The following is a 14419-nucleotide window of genomic DNA, read 5'->3' as shown; positions in this document are numbered from 1 at the left end:
AGCTTCCTCACTAATTGGTGTAGTAGTCACAGGAACAGATTTCTTTGATGAACTACTTTCCAATAAGGGAGCAGGTACAGTTACCTCATCAAGTTCTACTTTCCTCCCACTCACTTCTTTTGAGAGAAACTCCTTCTCTAGAAAGGATCCATTCTCAGCAATGAATTACTTGCCTTCAGATCTGTGATAGAAGGTGTACCCAACATTTTCTTTTGGGTATCCTATGAAGATGCACTTCTCCGATTTGGGTTTGAGCTTATCAGGTTGAAACTTTTTCACATAAGCATTGCAACCTCAAATTTTAAGAAACGACAGCTTAGGTTTCTTGCCAAACCATAGTTCATACGGTGTCATCTCAATGGATTTAGATCGTGCCCTATTTAACGTGAATGTAGCTGTCTCTAATGCATAACCCCAAAACTATAGTGATTAATCGATAAGAAACATCATAGATTGCACTATATCCAATAATAGTACGGTTATGATGTTCAGACACACCATTATGCTGTGGTGTTCCAGGTGGCATGATTTTGTGAAACTATTCCACATTGTTTTAATTGAAGACCAAACTCGTAACTCAAATATTTGTCTCTGCGATCAGATCGTAGAAACTTTATTTTCTTGTCACGATGATTTTCCACTTCACTCTGAACTTCTTTGAACTTTTCAAATGTTTCAGACTTATGTTTCATCAAGTAGATGTACCCATATCTTCTCAAATCATCTGTGAAGGTCAGAAAATAATGATACCCGCCGCGAGCCTCAACACTCATCGGACTGCATACATCAGTATGTATTATTTCCAATATGTCAGTTGCTCGCTCCATTGTTCCGAAGAACGGAGTCTTAGTCATCTTGCCCATGAGGCATGGTTCGCAATCATGAAAATGATTCATAATCAAGTGATTCCAAAAGCCCATCAGCATGGAGTTTCTTCATGCACTTTACACCAATATGACCTAAACGGCAGTGCCATAAATAAGTTGCACTATCATTATTAACTTTGCATCTTTTGGCTTCAATATTATGAATATGTGTATCACTACGATCGAGATCCAACGAACCATTTTCATTGGGTGTATGACCATAGAAGGTTTTATTCATGTAAATAGAACAACAATTATTCTCTAACTTAAATGAATAACCGTTTTGCAATAAACATGATCAAATCATATTCATGCTCAACGCAAACACCAAATAACATTTATTTAGGTTTAACACTAATCCCGAAAGTATAGGGAGTGTGCGATGGTGATCATATCAATCTTGGAACCACTTCCATCACACATCGCCACTTCACCCTTAACTAGTCTCTATTCATCCTGCAACTCCCGTTTCGGGTTACTACTCTTAGCAACTGAACCAATATCAAATACCGAGGGGTTTCTATAAACACTAGTAAAGTACACATCAATTACATGTATATCAAATATAGCATTGTTCACTTTGCCATCCTTCTTATCCGCTAAATACTTGGGGCAGTTCCGCTTTTAGTGACCAGTCCCTTTGCAGTAGAAGCACTTAGTCTCAGGCTTAGGTCCAGACTTGGGCTTCTTCACTTGAGCAGCAACTTGCTTGCCGTTCTTATTGAAGTTCCCCTTCTTCCCTTTGCCCTTTTCTTGAAACTAGTGGTCTTGTCAACCATCAACACTTGATGCTTTTCTTGATTTCTACCTTTGTCAATTTCATCATCATGAAAAGCTCGGGAATCGTTTTCGTCATCCCTTGCATACTATAGTTCATCAAGAAGTTCTACTAACTTGGTGATGGTGACTAGAGAATTCTATCAATCACTATTTTATCTGGAAGATTAACTCCCACTTGATTCAAGAGATTGTAGTACCCAGACAATCTGAGCATATGCTCACTGCTTGAGCTATTCTCCTCCATCTTTTAGCTATACAACTTTTGTTGGAGACTTCATATCTCTCAACTCGGGTATTTGCTTGAAATATTAACTTCAACTCTTGGAACATCTCATATGTTCCATGACGTTCAAAACGTCTTTGAAGTCCCGATTCTAAGCCGCTAAGCATGGTGCACTAAATTATCAAGTAGTCATCATATTGAGCTAGCAAAACGTTCAGAACGTCTGCATCTGCTCCTATAATAGGTCTGTCACCTAGCGGTGCATCAAGGACATAATTTTTCTGTGCAGCAATGAGGATAATCCTCAGATCACGGATCCAATCCGCATCATTGCTACTAACATTTTTCAACTTAGTTTTCTCTAGGAACATATAAAAATTAAATGGGGAGCAACATCGCGAGCTATTGATCTACAACATAGATATGCTAATACTACCAGGACTAAGTTCATGATAAATTAAAGTTCAATTAATCATATTACTTAAGAACTCCCACTTAGATAGACATCCCTCTAAGCTGAAGGAAATATGCCCTAGAGGCAATAATAAAGTTATTATTTATTTCCTTATATCATGATAAATGTTTATTATTCATGCTAGAATTGTATTAACCGGAAACATAATACATGTGTGAATACATAGACAAACAAAGTGTCAATAGTATGCCTCTACTTGACTAGCTCATTAATCAAAGATGGTTATGTTTCCTAACCATGAACAAAGAGTTGTTATTTGATTAATGGGATCACATCATTAGATGAATGATCTGATTGACATGACCCATTTCCATTAGCTTAGCACCCGATCGTTTAGTATGTTGCTATTGCTTTCTTCATGACTTATACATGTTCCTATGACTATGAGATTATGCAACTCCCGTTTGCCGGAGGAACACTTTGTGTGCAACCAAACGTCACAACGTAAATGGGTGATTATAAAGGTGCTCTACAGGTGTCTCCAAAGGTAGATGTTGGGTTGGCGTATTTCAAGATTAGGATTTGTCACTCCGATTGTTGGAGAGGTATCTCTGTGCCCTCTCGGTAATGCACATCACATAAGCCTTGCAAGCATTACAACTAATAAGTTAGTTGTGAGATGATGTATTATGGAACGAGTAAAGAGACTTGCCGGTAACGAGATTGAACTAGGTATTGGATACCGACGATCGAATCTCGGGCAAGTAACATACCGATGACAAAGGGAACAACGTATGTTGTTATGCGGTCTGACCGATAAAGATCTTCGTAGAATATGTAGGAGCCAATATGGGCATCCAGGTCCCGCTATTGGTTATTGACCGGAGATTTGTCTCAGTCATGTCTACATTGTTTTCGAACCATAGGGTCTGCACGCTTAACGTTACGATGACAGGTATTATGAGTTAATGCATTTTGATGTACCGAAGTTTGATCACGGACATGACGAGGAGTCTCGAAATGGTCGAGACGTAAAGATTGATATATTGGAAGACTATATTCGGACACCGGAAGGGTTCCGGGGAAGTTTCGGATAAAACCGGAGCACCGGGGGGTTACCGGAACCCCCCGGGGGGTTAATGGGCCTTATCGTGGAGAAGAGGAAGGGGCTGCCAGGGCAGGCCGCGCGCCCCCTCTCCCCCTAGTCCGAATTGGACAAGGAGGGAGGGGCGCCCCCCCCCCCTTTCCTTCTCTCCCTCCACCTCTCCTAGTTGGACAAGGAATGGGAGGGGAGTCCTACTCCCGGTAGGAGTAGGACTCCTCCTGCGCGCCTCCTCTAGGCCGGCCGCACCCCCCCGTTGGATCCTTTATATACGGAGGCAGGAAGGGCACCCTAGGACACACAAGTTGATCTTCGTGATCGTTCCTTAGCCGTGTGCGGTGCCCCCTTCCACCATATTCCACCTCGGTCATATCGTAGTAGTGCTTAGGCGAAGCCCTGCGTCGGTAGAACATCATCATCGTCACCACGCCGTTGTGCTGACGAAACTCATCCCCGAAGCTTTGCTGGATCGGAGCCCGGGGAGCGTCATCGAGCTGTAGGTGTGCCAAGAACTTGGAGGTGCCGGAGTAATGGTGCTTGGATCGGTCGGATCGGAAGACGTACGACTACTTCCTCTATATTGCGTCAACGCTTCCGTTGCGGTCTACAAGGGTACGTAGACAACACTCTCCCCTCTCGTTGCTATGCATCATCATGATCTTGCGTGTGCGTAGGAATTTTTTTGAAATTACTATGAAACCCAACAGTGGCATCAGAGCCTAGGTTTTATTTGTTGATGTTATATGCACGAGTAGAACACAAGTGAGTTGTGGGCGATATAAGTCATACTGCTTACCAGCATGTCATACTTTGGTTCGGCGGTATTGTTGGACGAAGCGGCCCGGACCGACATTACGCGTACGCTTACGCGAGACCGGTTCTCCCGACGTGCTTTGCACATAGGTGGCTTGCGGGTGACAGTTTCTCCAACTTTAGTTGAATCGAGTGTGGCTACGCCCGGTCCTTGCAAAGGTTAAAACAGCACCAACTTGACAAACTATGGTTGTGGTTTTGATGCGTAGGTAAGATTGGTTCTTGCTTAAGCCCGTAGCAGCCACGTAAAAACATGCAACAACAAAGTAGAGGACGTCTAAGTTGTTTTTGCAGGGCATGTTGTGATGTGATATGGTCAAGACATGATGCTAAATTTTATTGTATGAGATGATCATGTTTTGTAACCGAGTTATCGGCAACTGGCAGGAGCCATATGGTTGTCGCTTTATTGTATGCAATGCAATCGCGCTGTAATGCTTTACTTTATCACTAAACGGTAGCGATAGTCGTGGAAGCACAAGCTCAGCGAGACGACAACGATGCTACGATGGAGATCAAGGTGTCTTGCCGGTGACGATGGTGATCACGACGGTGCTTCAGAGATGGAGATCACAAGCACAAGATGATGATGGCCATATCATATCACTTTTATTGATTGCATGTGATGTTTATCTTTTATGCATCTTATCTTGCTTTGAGTGACGGTAGCATTATAAGATGATCTCTCACTAAATTATCAAGTAGTGTTCTCCCTGAGTATGCACCGTTGCGAAAGTTCTTCGTGCTGAGACACCACGTGATGATCGGGTGTGATAGGCTCTACGTTCAAATACAACGGGTGCAAAACAGTTGCACACGCGGAATACTCAGGTTAAACTTGACGAGCCAAGCATATACAAATATGGCCTTGGAACACGGAGACCGAAAGGTCGAGCGTGAATCATATAGTAGATATGATCAACATAAAGATGTTCACCAATGAAACTACTCCATCTCACGTGATGATCGGACATGGTTTAGTTGATTTGGATCACGTAATCACTTAGAGGATTAGAGGGATGTCTATCTAAGTGGGAGTTCTTTAAGTAAATTAACTAAACTTAAATTTATCACGAAACTTAGTACCTGATTAGTATCTTGCTTGTTTATGTTTGATTGTAGATAGATGGCTCGTCCTGTTGTTCCGTTGAATTTTTATGCGTTCCTTGAGAAAGCAAAGTTGAAAGATGATGGTAGCAATTACACGGACTGGGTCCGTAACTTGAGGATTATCCTCATTGCTGCACAGAAGAATTACGTCCTGGAAGCACCGCTGGGTGCCAGGCCTGCTGCAGGAGCAACACCGGATGTTATGAACGTCTGGCAGAGCAAAGCTGATGACTACTCAATAGTTCAGTGTGCCATACTTTACGGCTTAGAATCGGGACTTCAACGACGTTTTGAACGTCATGGAGCATATGAGATGTTCCAGGGGTTGAAGTTAATATTTCAAGCAAATGCCCGGATTGAGAGATACGAAGTCTCCAATAAGTTCTATAGCTGCAAGATGGAGGAGAACAGTTCTGTCAGTGAGCATATACTCAAAATGTCTGGGTATAATAATCACTTGATTCAGTTGGGAGTTAATCTTCCAGATGACTGCGTCATTGACAGAATTCTCCAATCACTGCCACCAAGCTACAAGAGCTTCGTGATGAACTATAATATGCAAGGGATGAATAAGACTATTCCCGAGCTCTTCGCGATGCTGAAAGCTGCGAGGTAGAAATCAAGAAGGAGCATCAAGTGTTGATGGTCAACAAGACCACTAGTTTCAAGAAAAAGGGCAAAGGGAAGAAGAAGGGGAACTTCAAAAAGAATGGCAAGCAAGTTGCTACTCAAGAGAAGAAACCCAAACCTGGACCTAAGCCTGAAACTGAGTGCTTCTATTGCAAGCAGACTGGTCACTGGAAGCGGAACTGCCCCAAGTATTTGGCGGATAAGAAGGATGGCAAGGTAAACAAAGGTATATGTGATATACATGTTATTGATGTGTACCTTACTAATGCTCGCAGTAGCACCTGGATATTTGATACTGGTTCTGTTGCTAATATTTGCAACTCGAAACAGGGACTACGGATTAAGCGAAGATTGGCTAAGGACGAGGTGACGATGCGCGTGGGAAACGGTTCCAAAGTCGATGTGATCGCAGTCGGCACACTACCTCTACATCTACCTTCGGGATTAATATTAGACCTGAATAATTGTTATTTGGTGCCAGCGTTAAGCATGAACATTATATCTAGATCTTGTTTGATGCGAGACGGTTATTCATTTAAATCAGAGAATAATGGTTGTTCTATTTATATGAGTAATATCTTTTATGGTCATGCACCCTTGAAGAGTGGTCTATTCTTGTTAAATCTCGATAGTAGTAATACACATATTCATAATATTGAAGCCAAAAGATGCAGAGTTGATAATGATAGTGCAACTTATTTGTGGCACTGCCGTTTGGGTCATATCGGTGTAAAGCGCATGAAGAAACTCCATATTGATGGACTTTTGGAACCACTTGATTATGAATCACTTGGTACTTGCGAACCGTGCCTCATGGGCAAGATGACTAAAACACCGTTCTCCGGTACTATGGAGAGAGCAACAGATTTGTTGGAAATCATATATACAGATGTATGTGGTCCGATAAATATTGAGGCTCGTGGCGGATATCATTATTTTCTCACCTTCACAGATGATTTAAGCAGATATGGGTATATCTACTTAATGAAATATAAGTCTGAAACGTTTGAAAAGTTCAAGGAATTTCAGAGTGAAGTTGAAAATCATCGTAACAAGAAAATAAAGTTTCTACGATCTGATCGTGGAGGAGAATATTTGAGTTGCGAGTTTGGTGTACATTTGAAAAATTGTGGAATAGTTTCGCAACTCACGCCACCCGGAACACCACAGCGTAATGGTGTGTCCGAACGTCATAATCATACTTTACTAGATATGGTGCGATCTATGATGTCTCTTACTGATTTACCGTTATCGTTTTGGGGATACGCTCTAGAGACGGCCGCATTCACGTTAAATAGGGCACCATCAAAATCCGTTGAGACAACGCCTTATGAACTGTGGTTTGGCAAGAAACCAAAGTTGTCGTTTCTGAAAGTTTGTGGCTGCGATGCTTATGTGAAAAAGCTTCAACCTGATAAGCTCGAACCCAAATCGGAGAAATGTGTCTTCATAGGATATCCAAAGGAGACTATTGGACACACCTTCTATCACAGATCCGAAGGCAAGACTTTTGTTGCTAAATTCGGAAACTTTCTGGAGAAGGAGTTTCTCTCAAAAGAAGTGAGTGGGAGGAAAGTAGAACTTGACGAGGTATCTGTACCTGCTCCCTTATTAGAAAGTAGTGCATCATAGAAAACTGTTTTTGTGACACCTACACCAGTTACTGAGGAAGCTAATGATGATGATCATGAAACTTCAGAACAAGATACTACTGAACCTCGTAGATCAACTAGAGTAAGATCCGCACCAGATTGGTATGGTAATCCCGTTCTGGAAGTCATGCTACTAGATCATGATGAACCTACGAACTATGAAGAAGCGATGGTGAGCCCAGATTCCGCGAAGTGGCTTGAAGCCATGAAATCTGAGATGGGATCCATGTATGAGAACAAAGTATGGACTTTGGTTGACTTGCCCGATGATCGGCAAGCAATTGAGAATAAATGGATCTTCAAGAAGAAGACTGACACTGACGGTAATATTACTGTCTACAAAACTCGACTTGTCGCAAAAGGTTTTCGGCAAGTTCAAGGGATTGACTACGATGAGACCTTCTCACCCGTAGCGATGCTTAAGTCTGTCCAAATCATGTTAGCAATTGCCGCATTTTATGATTATGAAATTTGGCAGATGGATGTCAAAACTGCATTCCTGAATGGTTTTCTGGAAGAAGAGTTGTATATGATGCAACCAGAAGGTTTTGTCGATCCAAAGGGAGCTAACAAAGTGTGCAAGCTCCAGCGATCCATTTATGGACTGGTGCAAGCCTCTCGAAGTTGGAATAAACGCATTTGGTTTTATACATACTTTTGGAGAAGCCTGTATTTACAAGAAAGTGAGTGGGAGCTCTGTAGCATTTCTAATATTATATGTAGATGACATATTACTAATTGGAAATGATATAGAATTTCTGGATAGCATAAAGGGATACTTGAATAAGAGTTTTTCAATGAAAGACCTCGGTGAAGCTGCTTACATATTAGGCATTAAGATCTATAGAGATAGATCAAAACGCTTAATTGGACTTTCACAAACCACATACCTTGACAAAGTTTTGAAGAAGTTCAAAATGGATCAAGCAAAGAAAGGGTTCTTGCCTGTGTTACAAGGTGTGAAGTTGAGTAAGACTCAATGCCCGACCACTGCAGAAGATAGAGAGAATATGAAAGATGTTCCCTATGCATCAGCCATAGGATCTATCATGTATGCAATGCTGTGTACCAGACCTGATGTGTGCCTTGCTATAAGTCTAGCAGGGAGGTACCAAAGTAATCCAGGAGTGGAGGACTGGACAGCGGTCAAGAACATCCTGAAATACCTGAAAAGGACTAAGGATATGTTTCTCATATATGGAGGTGACAAAGAGCTCATCGTAAAAGGTTACGTTGATGCAAGCTTTGACACTGATCCGGACGATTCTAAATCGCAAACCGGATACGTGTTTACATTAAACGGTGGAGCTGTCAGTTGGTGTAGTTCTAAACAAAGCGTTGTAGCAGGATCTACATGTGAAGCGGAGTACATAGCTGCTTCGGAAGCAGCAAATGAAGGAGTCTGGATGAAGGAGTTCATATTCGATCTAGGTGTCATACCTAGTGCATCGGGTCCAATGAAAATCTTTTGTGACAATACTGGTGCAATTGCCTTGGCAAAGGAATCCAGATTTCACAAGAGTACCAAGCACATCAAGAGACGCTTCAATTCCATCCGGGATCTAGTCCAGGTGGGAGACATAGAGATTTGCAAGATACATACGGATCTGAATGTTGCAGACCCGTTGACTAAGCCTCTTCCACGAGCAAAACATGATCAGCACCAAGGCTCCATGGGTGTTAGAATCATTACTGTGTAATCTAGATTATTGACTCTAGTGCAAGTGGGAGACTGAAGGAAATATGCCCTAGAGGCAATAATAAAGTTATTATTTATTTCCTTAAATCATGATAAATGTTTATTATTCATGCTAGAATTGTATTAACCCGAAACATAATACATGTGTGAATACATAGACAAACAAAGTGTCACTAGTATGCCTCTACTTGACTAGCTCATTAATCAAAGATGGTTATGTTTCCTAACCATGAACAAAGAGTTGTTATTTGATTAATGGGATCACATCATTAGGTGAATGATCTGATTGACATGATCCATTTCCATTAGCTTAGCACCCGATCGTTTAGTATGTTGCTATTGCTTTCTTCATGACTTATACATGTTCCTATGACTATGAGATTATGCAACTCCCTTTGCCGGAGGAACACTTTGCGTGCAACCAAACGTCACAACGTAAATGGGTGATTATAAAGGTGCTCTACAGGTGTCTCCAAAGGTAGATGTTGGGTTGGCATATTTCGAGATTAGGATTTGTCACTCCGATTGTCGAAGAGGTATCTCTGGGCCCTCCCGGTAATGCACATCACATAAGCCTTGCAAGCATTAAAACTAATAAGTTAGTTGTGAGATGATGTATTACGGAACGAGTAAAGAGACTTGCCGGTAACGAGATTGAACTAGGTATTGGATACTGACGATCGAATCTCGGGCAAGTAACATACCGATGACAAAGGGAACAACGTATGTTGTTATGCGGTCTGATCGATAAAGATCTTCGTAGAATACGTAGGAGCCAATATGGGCATCCAGGTCCCGCTATTGGTTATTGACCGGAGATTTGTCTCAGTCATGTCTACATTGTTCTCGAACCGTAGGGTCCGCACGCTTAACGTTACGATGACAGTTATTATGAGTTTATGCATTTTGATGTACCGAAGTTAGTTCGGAGTCCCGGATGTGATCACGGACATGACGAGGAGTCTCGAAATGGTCGAGACATAAAGATTGATATATTGGACGACTATATTCGGACGCCGGAAGGGTTCCGGGGAAGTTTCGGATAAAATGGAGCACCGGGGGGTTACCGGAACCCCCCAGGGGTTAATGGGCCTTATGGGCCTAATGTGGAGAAGAGGAAGGGGCTGCCAGGGCAGGCCGCGCACCCCCTCTCCCCCTAGTCCGAATTGGACAAGGAGGGAGGGGCGGCGCCCCCCCATCTTTCCTTCTCTCCCTCCACCTCTCCTAGTTGGACAAGGAACGGGAGGGGAGTCCTACTCCCGGTAGGAGTAGGACTCCTCCTGCGCGCCTCCTCTAGGCCGGCCGCACCCCCCCTTGGATCCTTTATATACGGAGGCAGGAGGGGCACCCTAGGACACACAAGTTGATCTTCGTGATCGTTCCTTAGCCGTGTGCGGTGCCCCCTTTCACCATATTCCACCTCGGTCATATCGTAGTAGTGCTTAGGCGAAGCCCTGCGTCGGTAGAACATCATCATCGTCGCCACGCCATTGTGCTGACGAAAATCATCCCCGAAGCTTTGCTGGATCGGAGCCCGGGGAGCGTCATCGAGCTGTACGTGTGCCAAGAACTCGGAGGTGCCGGAGTAACGGTGCTTGGATCAGTCGGATCGGAAGACGTACGACTACTTCCTCTACGTTGCGTCAACGCTTCCGTTGCGGTCTACAAGGGTACATAGACAACACTCTCCCCTCTCGTTTCTATGCATCATCATGATCTTGCGTGTGCGTAGGAATTTTTTTGAAATTACTACGAAACCCAACATAAGCATCTAAGTGATCACGTGATCCAAATCAACTAAACCATAACTGATCATCACGTGAAATGGAGTAGTTTTCAATGGTGAACATCATTATGTTGATCATATCTACTATATGATTCATGCTCGACCTTTCGGTCTCCAGTGTTCCGAGGCCATATCTGCATATGCTAGGCTCGTCAAGTTTAACCTGAGTATTCTGCGTGTGCAAAACTAGCTTGCACCCATTGTAGATGGATGTAGAGCTTATCACACCCGATCATCACGTGGTGTCTGGGCACGACGAACTTTGGCAACATTGCATACTTAGGGAGAACACTTTTATCTTGAAATTTAGTGAGAGATCATCTTATAATGCTACCGTCATAACTAAGCAAAGTAAGATGTATAAAAGATAAACATCACATGCAATCAAAATATGTGACATGATATGGCCATCATCATCTTGTGCCTTTGATCTCTATCTCCAAAGCATCGTCACCGGCATGACACCATGATCTTCATCATCTTGATCTATATCAATGTGTCGTCACACGGTCGTCTCGCCAACTATTGCTCCTGCAACTATTGCTATCGCATAGCGATAAAGTAAAGCAATTATTTGGCACTTGCATCTTATGCAAGAAGGAGACAATCATAAGGCTTCTGCCAGTTGCCGATAACTTCAACACAACATGATCATCTTATACAACAACTTATATCTCATCACGTCTTGACCATATCACATCACAACATGCCCTGGAAAAACAAGTTAGACGTCCTCTACTTTGTTGTTGCAAGTTTTACGTGGCTGCTACGGGCTGAGCAAGAATCGTTCTTACCTACACATCAAAACTACAACGATAGTTTGTCAAGTTGGTGTTGTTTTAACCTTCGCAAGGACCGGGCGTAGCCACACTCGGTGCAACTAAAGTTGGAGAAACCGACACCCGCCAACCACCTGTGTGCAAAGCACGTCGGTAGAACCAGTCTCGCGTAAGCATACGCGTAATGTCGGTCCGGGCCGCTTCATCCAACAATACCGCCGAACCAAAGTGTGACATGCTGGTAAGCAGTATGACTTATATCGCCCACAACTCACTTGTGTTCTACTCGTGCACAACATCAACGCATAAAACCTAGGCTCGGATGCCACTGTTGGGGAGCGTAGTAATTTCAAAAATTTCCTACGCACACGCAAGATCATGGTGATGCATAGCAACGAGAGGGGAGAGTGTTGTCCACGTACCCTCATAGACGGAAAGCGGAAGCGTTAGCACAACGCGGTTGATGTAGTCGTACGTCTTCACGGCCCGACCGATCAAGCACCGAAACTACGGCACCTCCAAGTTCTAGCACACGTTCAGATCGATGACGATCCCCGAACTCCGATCCAGTAGAATGTCGGGGAAGAGTTCCGTCAGCACGACGGCGTGGTGACGATCTTGATGTTCTACTGTCGCAGGGCTTCGCCTAAGCACCACTACAATATTATCGAGGACTATGGTGGAGGGGGGCACCGCACACGGCTAAGAGATCAATGATCAACTATTGTGTCTGTGGGGTGCCCCCTGCCCCCGTATATATAGGAGCAAGGGAGGGAGGCGGCCGGCCTAGGAGGAGGGCGCGCCAAGGGGGGAGTCCTACTCCCATCGGGAGTAGGACTCCTCCTTCCCTTGTTGGAGTAGGAGAGAAGAAAAGAGGGGGAGAGGAACAAGGAAAAGTGGGCTGCACCCCTTGTCCAATTCAGACCAGAGGGGGGCGCGCGTCTCCTTCCTTTTGCCTCTCTCCTCTATTCCCGTATGGCCCAATAAGGCCCATATACTCCCCGGCGAATTCCCGTAACTCTCCGGTACTCCTAAAAATACCCGAATCACTCGGAACCTTTCCGATGTCCGAATATAGTCGTCCAATATATCAATCTTTACGTCTCGACCATTTCGAGACTCCTCGTCATGTCCCCGATCTCATCCGGGACTCCGAACTCCTTCGGTACATCAAAACTCATAAACTCATAATATAACTGTCATCAAAACCTTAAGCGTGCGGACCCTACGGGTTCGAGAACAATGTAGACATGACCGAGACACGTCTCCGGTCAATAACCAATAGCGGAACCTGGATGCTCATATTGGCTCCCACATATTCTACGAAGATCTTTATCGGTCAGACCGCATAACAACATACGTTGTTCCCTTTGTCATCGGTATGTTACTTGCCCGAGATTCGATCGTCGGTATCTCAATACCTAGTTCAGTCTCGTTGCCGACAAGTCTCTTTACTCGTTCCGTAATACATCATCCTGAAACTAACTCATTAGTTGCAATGCTTGCAAGGCTTAAGTGATGTGCATTACCGAGAGGGCCCAGAGATACCTATCCAACAATCGGAGTGACAAATCCTAATCTCGAAATACGCCAACCAAACAAGTACCTTCGGAGACACCTGTGGAGAACCTTTATAATCACCCAGTTACGTTGTGAAGTTTGATAGCACACAAAGTGTTCCTTCGGTAAACGGGAGTTGCATAATCTCATAGTCATAGGAACATGTATAAGTCATGAAGAAAGTAATAGCAACAAACTAAACGATCAAGTGCTATGCTAACGGAATGGGTCAAGTCAATCACATCATTTTCCTAATGATGTGATCCCGTTAATCAAATGACAACTCATGTCTATGGTTAGGAAACATAACCATCTTTGATCAACGAGCTAGTCAAGTAGAGGCATACTAGTGACACTCTATTTGTCTATGTATTCACACATGTATTATGTTTCCGGTTAATACAATTCTAGCATGAATAATAAACATTTATCATGATATAAGGAAATAAATAATAACTTTATTATTGCCTCTAGGGCATATTTCCTTCAGGTAATGCACATCACTTAAGCCTTGCAAGCATTATAACAAATGAGTTAGTTACGGGATGATGTATTACAGAACGAGTAAAGAGACTTGCCGGTAACGAGATTGAACTAGGTATTGGGATACCGACGATCGAATCTCGGGCAAGTAACATACCGTTGACAAAGGGAACAATGTATGTTGTTATGCGGTCTGACCGATAAAGATCTTCGTAGAATATGTGGGAGCCAATATGAGCATCCAGGTTCCGCTATTGGTTATTGACCGGAGACATGTCTCGGTCATGTATACATAGTTCTCGAACCCGTAGGGTCCGCATGTTTAAAGTTTCGATGACGGTTATATTATGAGTTTATGAGTTTTGATGTATCGAAGGTTGCTCGGAGTCCCGAATGTGATCACGGACATGACGAGGAGTCTCGAAATGGTCGAGACATGAATATTGATATATTGGAAGCCTATATTTGGATATCGAAAGTGTTCCGGGTGAAATCGGGATTTTACCGGAGTACCGAGGGGT

This window comes from Triticum dicoccoides, chromosome 7A, assembly GCF_002162155.2.
Source record: "Triticum dicoccoides isolate Atlit2015 ecotype Zavitan chromosome 7A, WEW_v2.0, whole genome shotgun sequence".
Lineage (NCBI taxonomy): Eukaryota > Viridiplantae > Streptophyta > Magnoliopsida > Poales > Poaceae > Triticum > Triticum dicoccoides.
Note: the sequence above shows the minus strand (reverse complement) of the source record.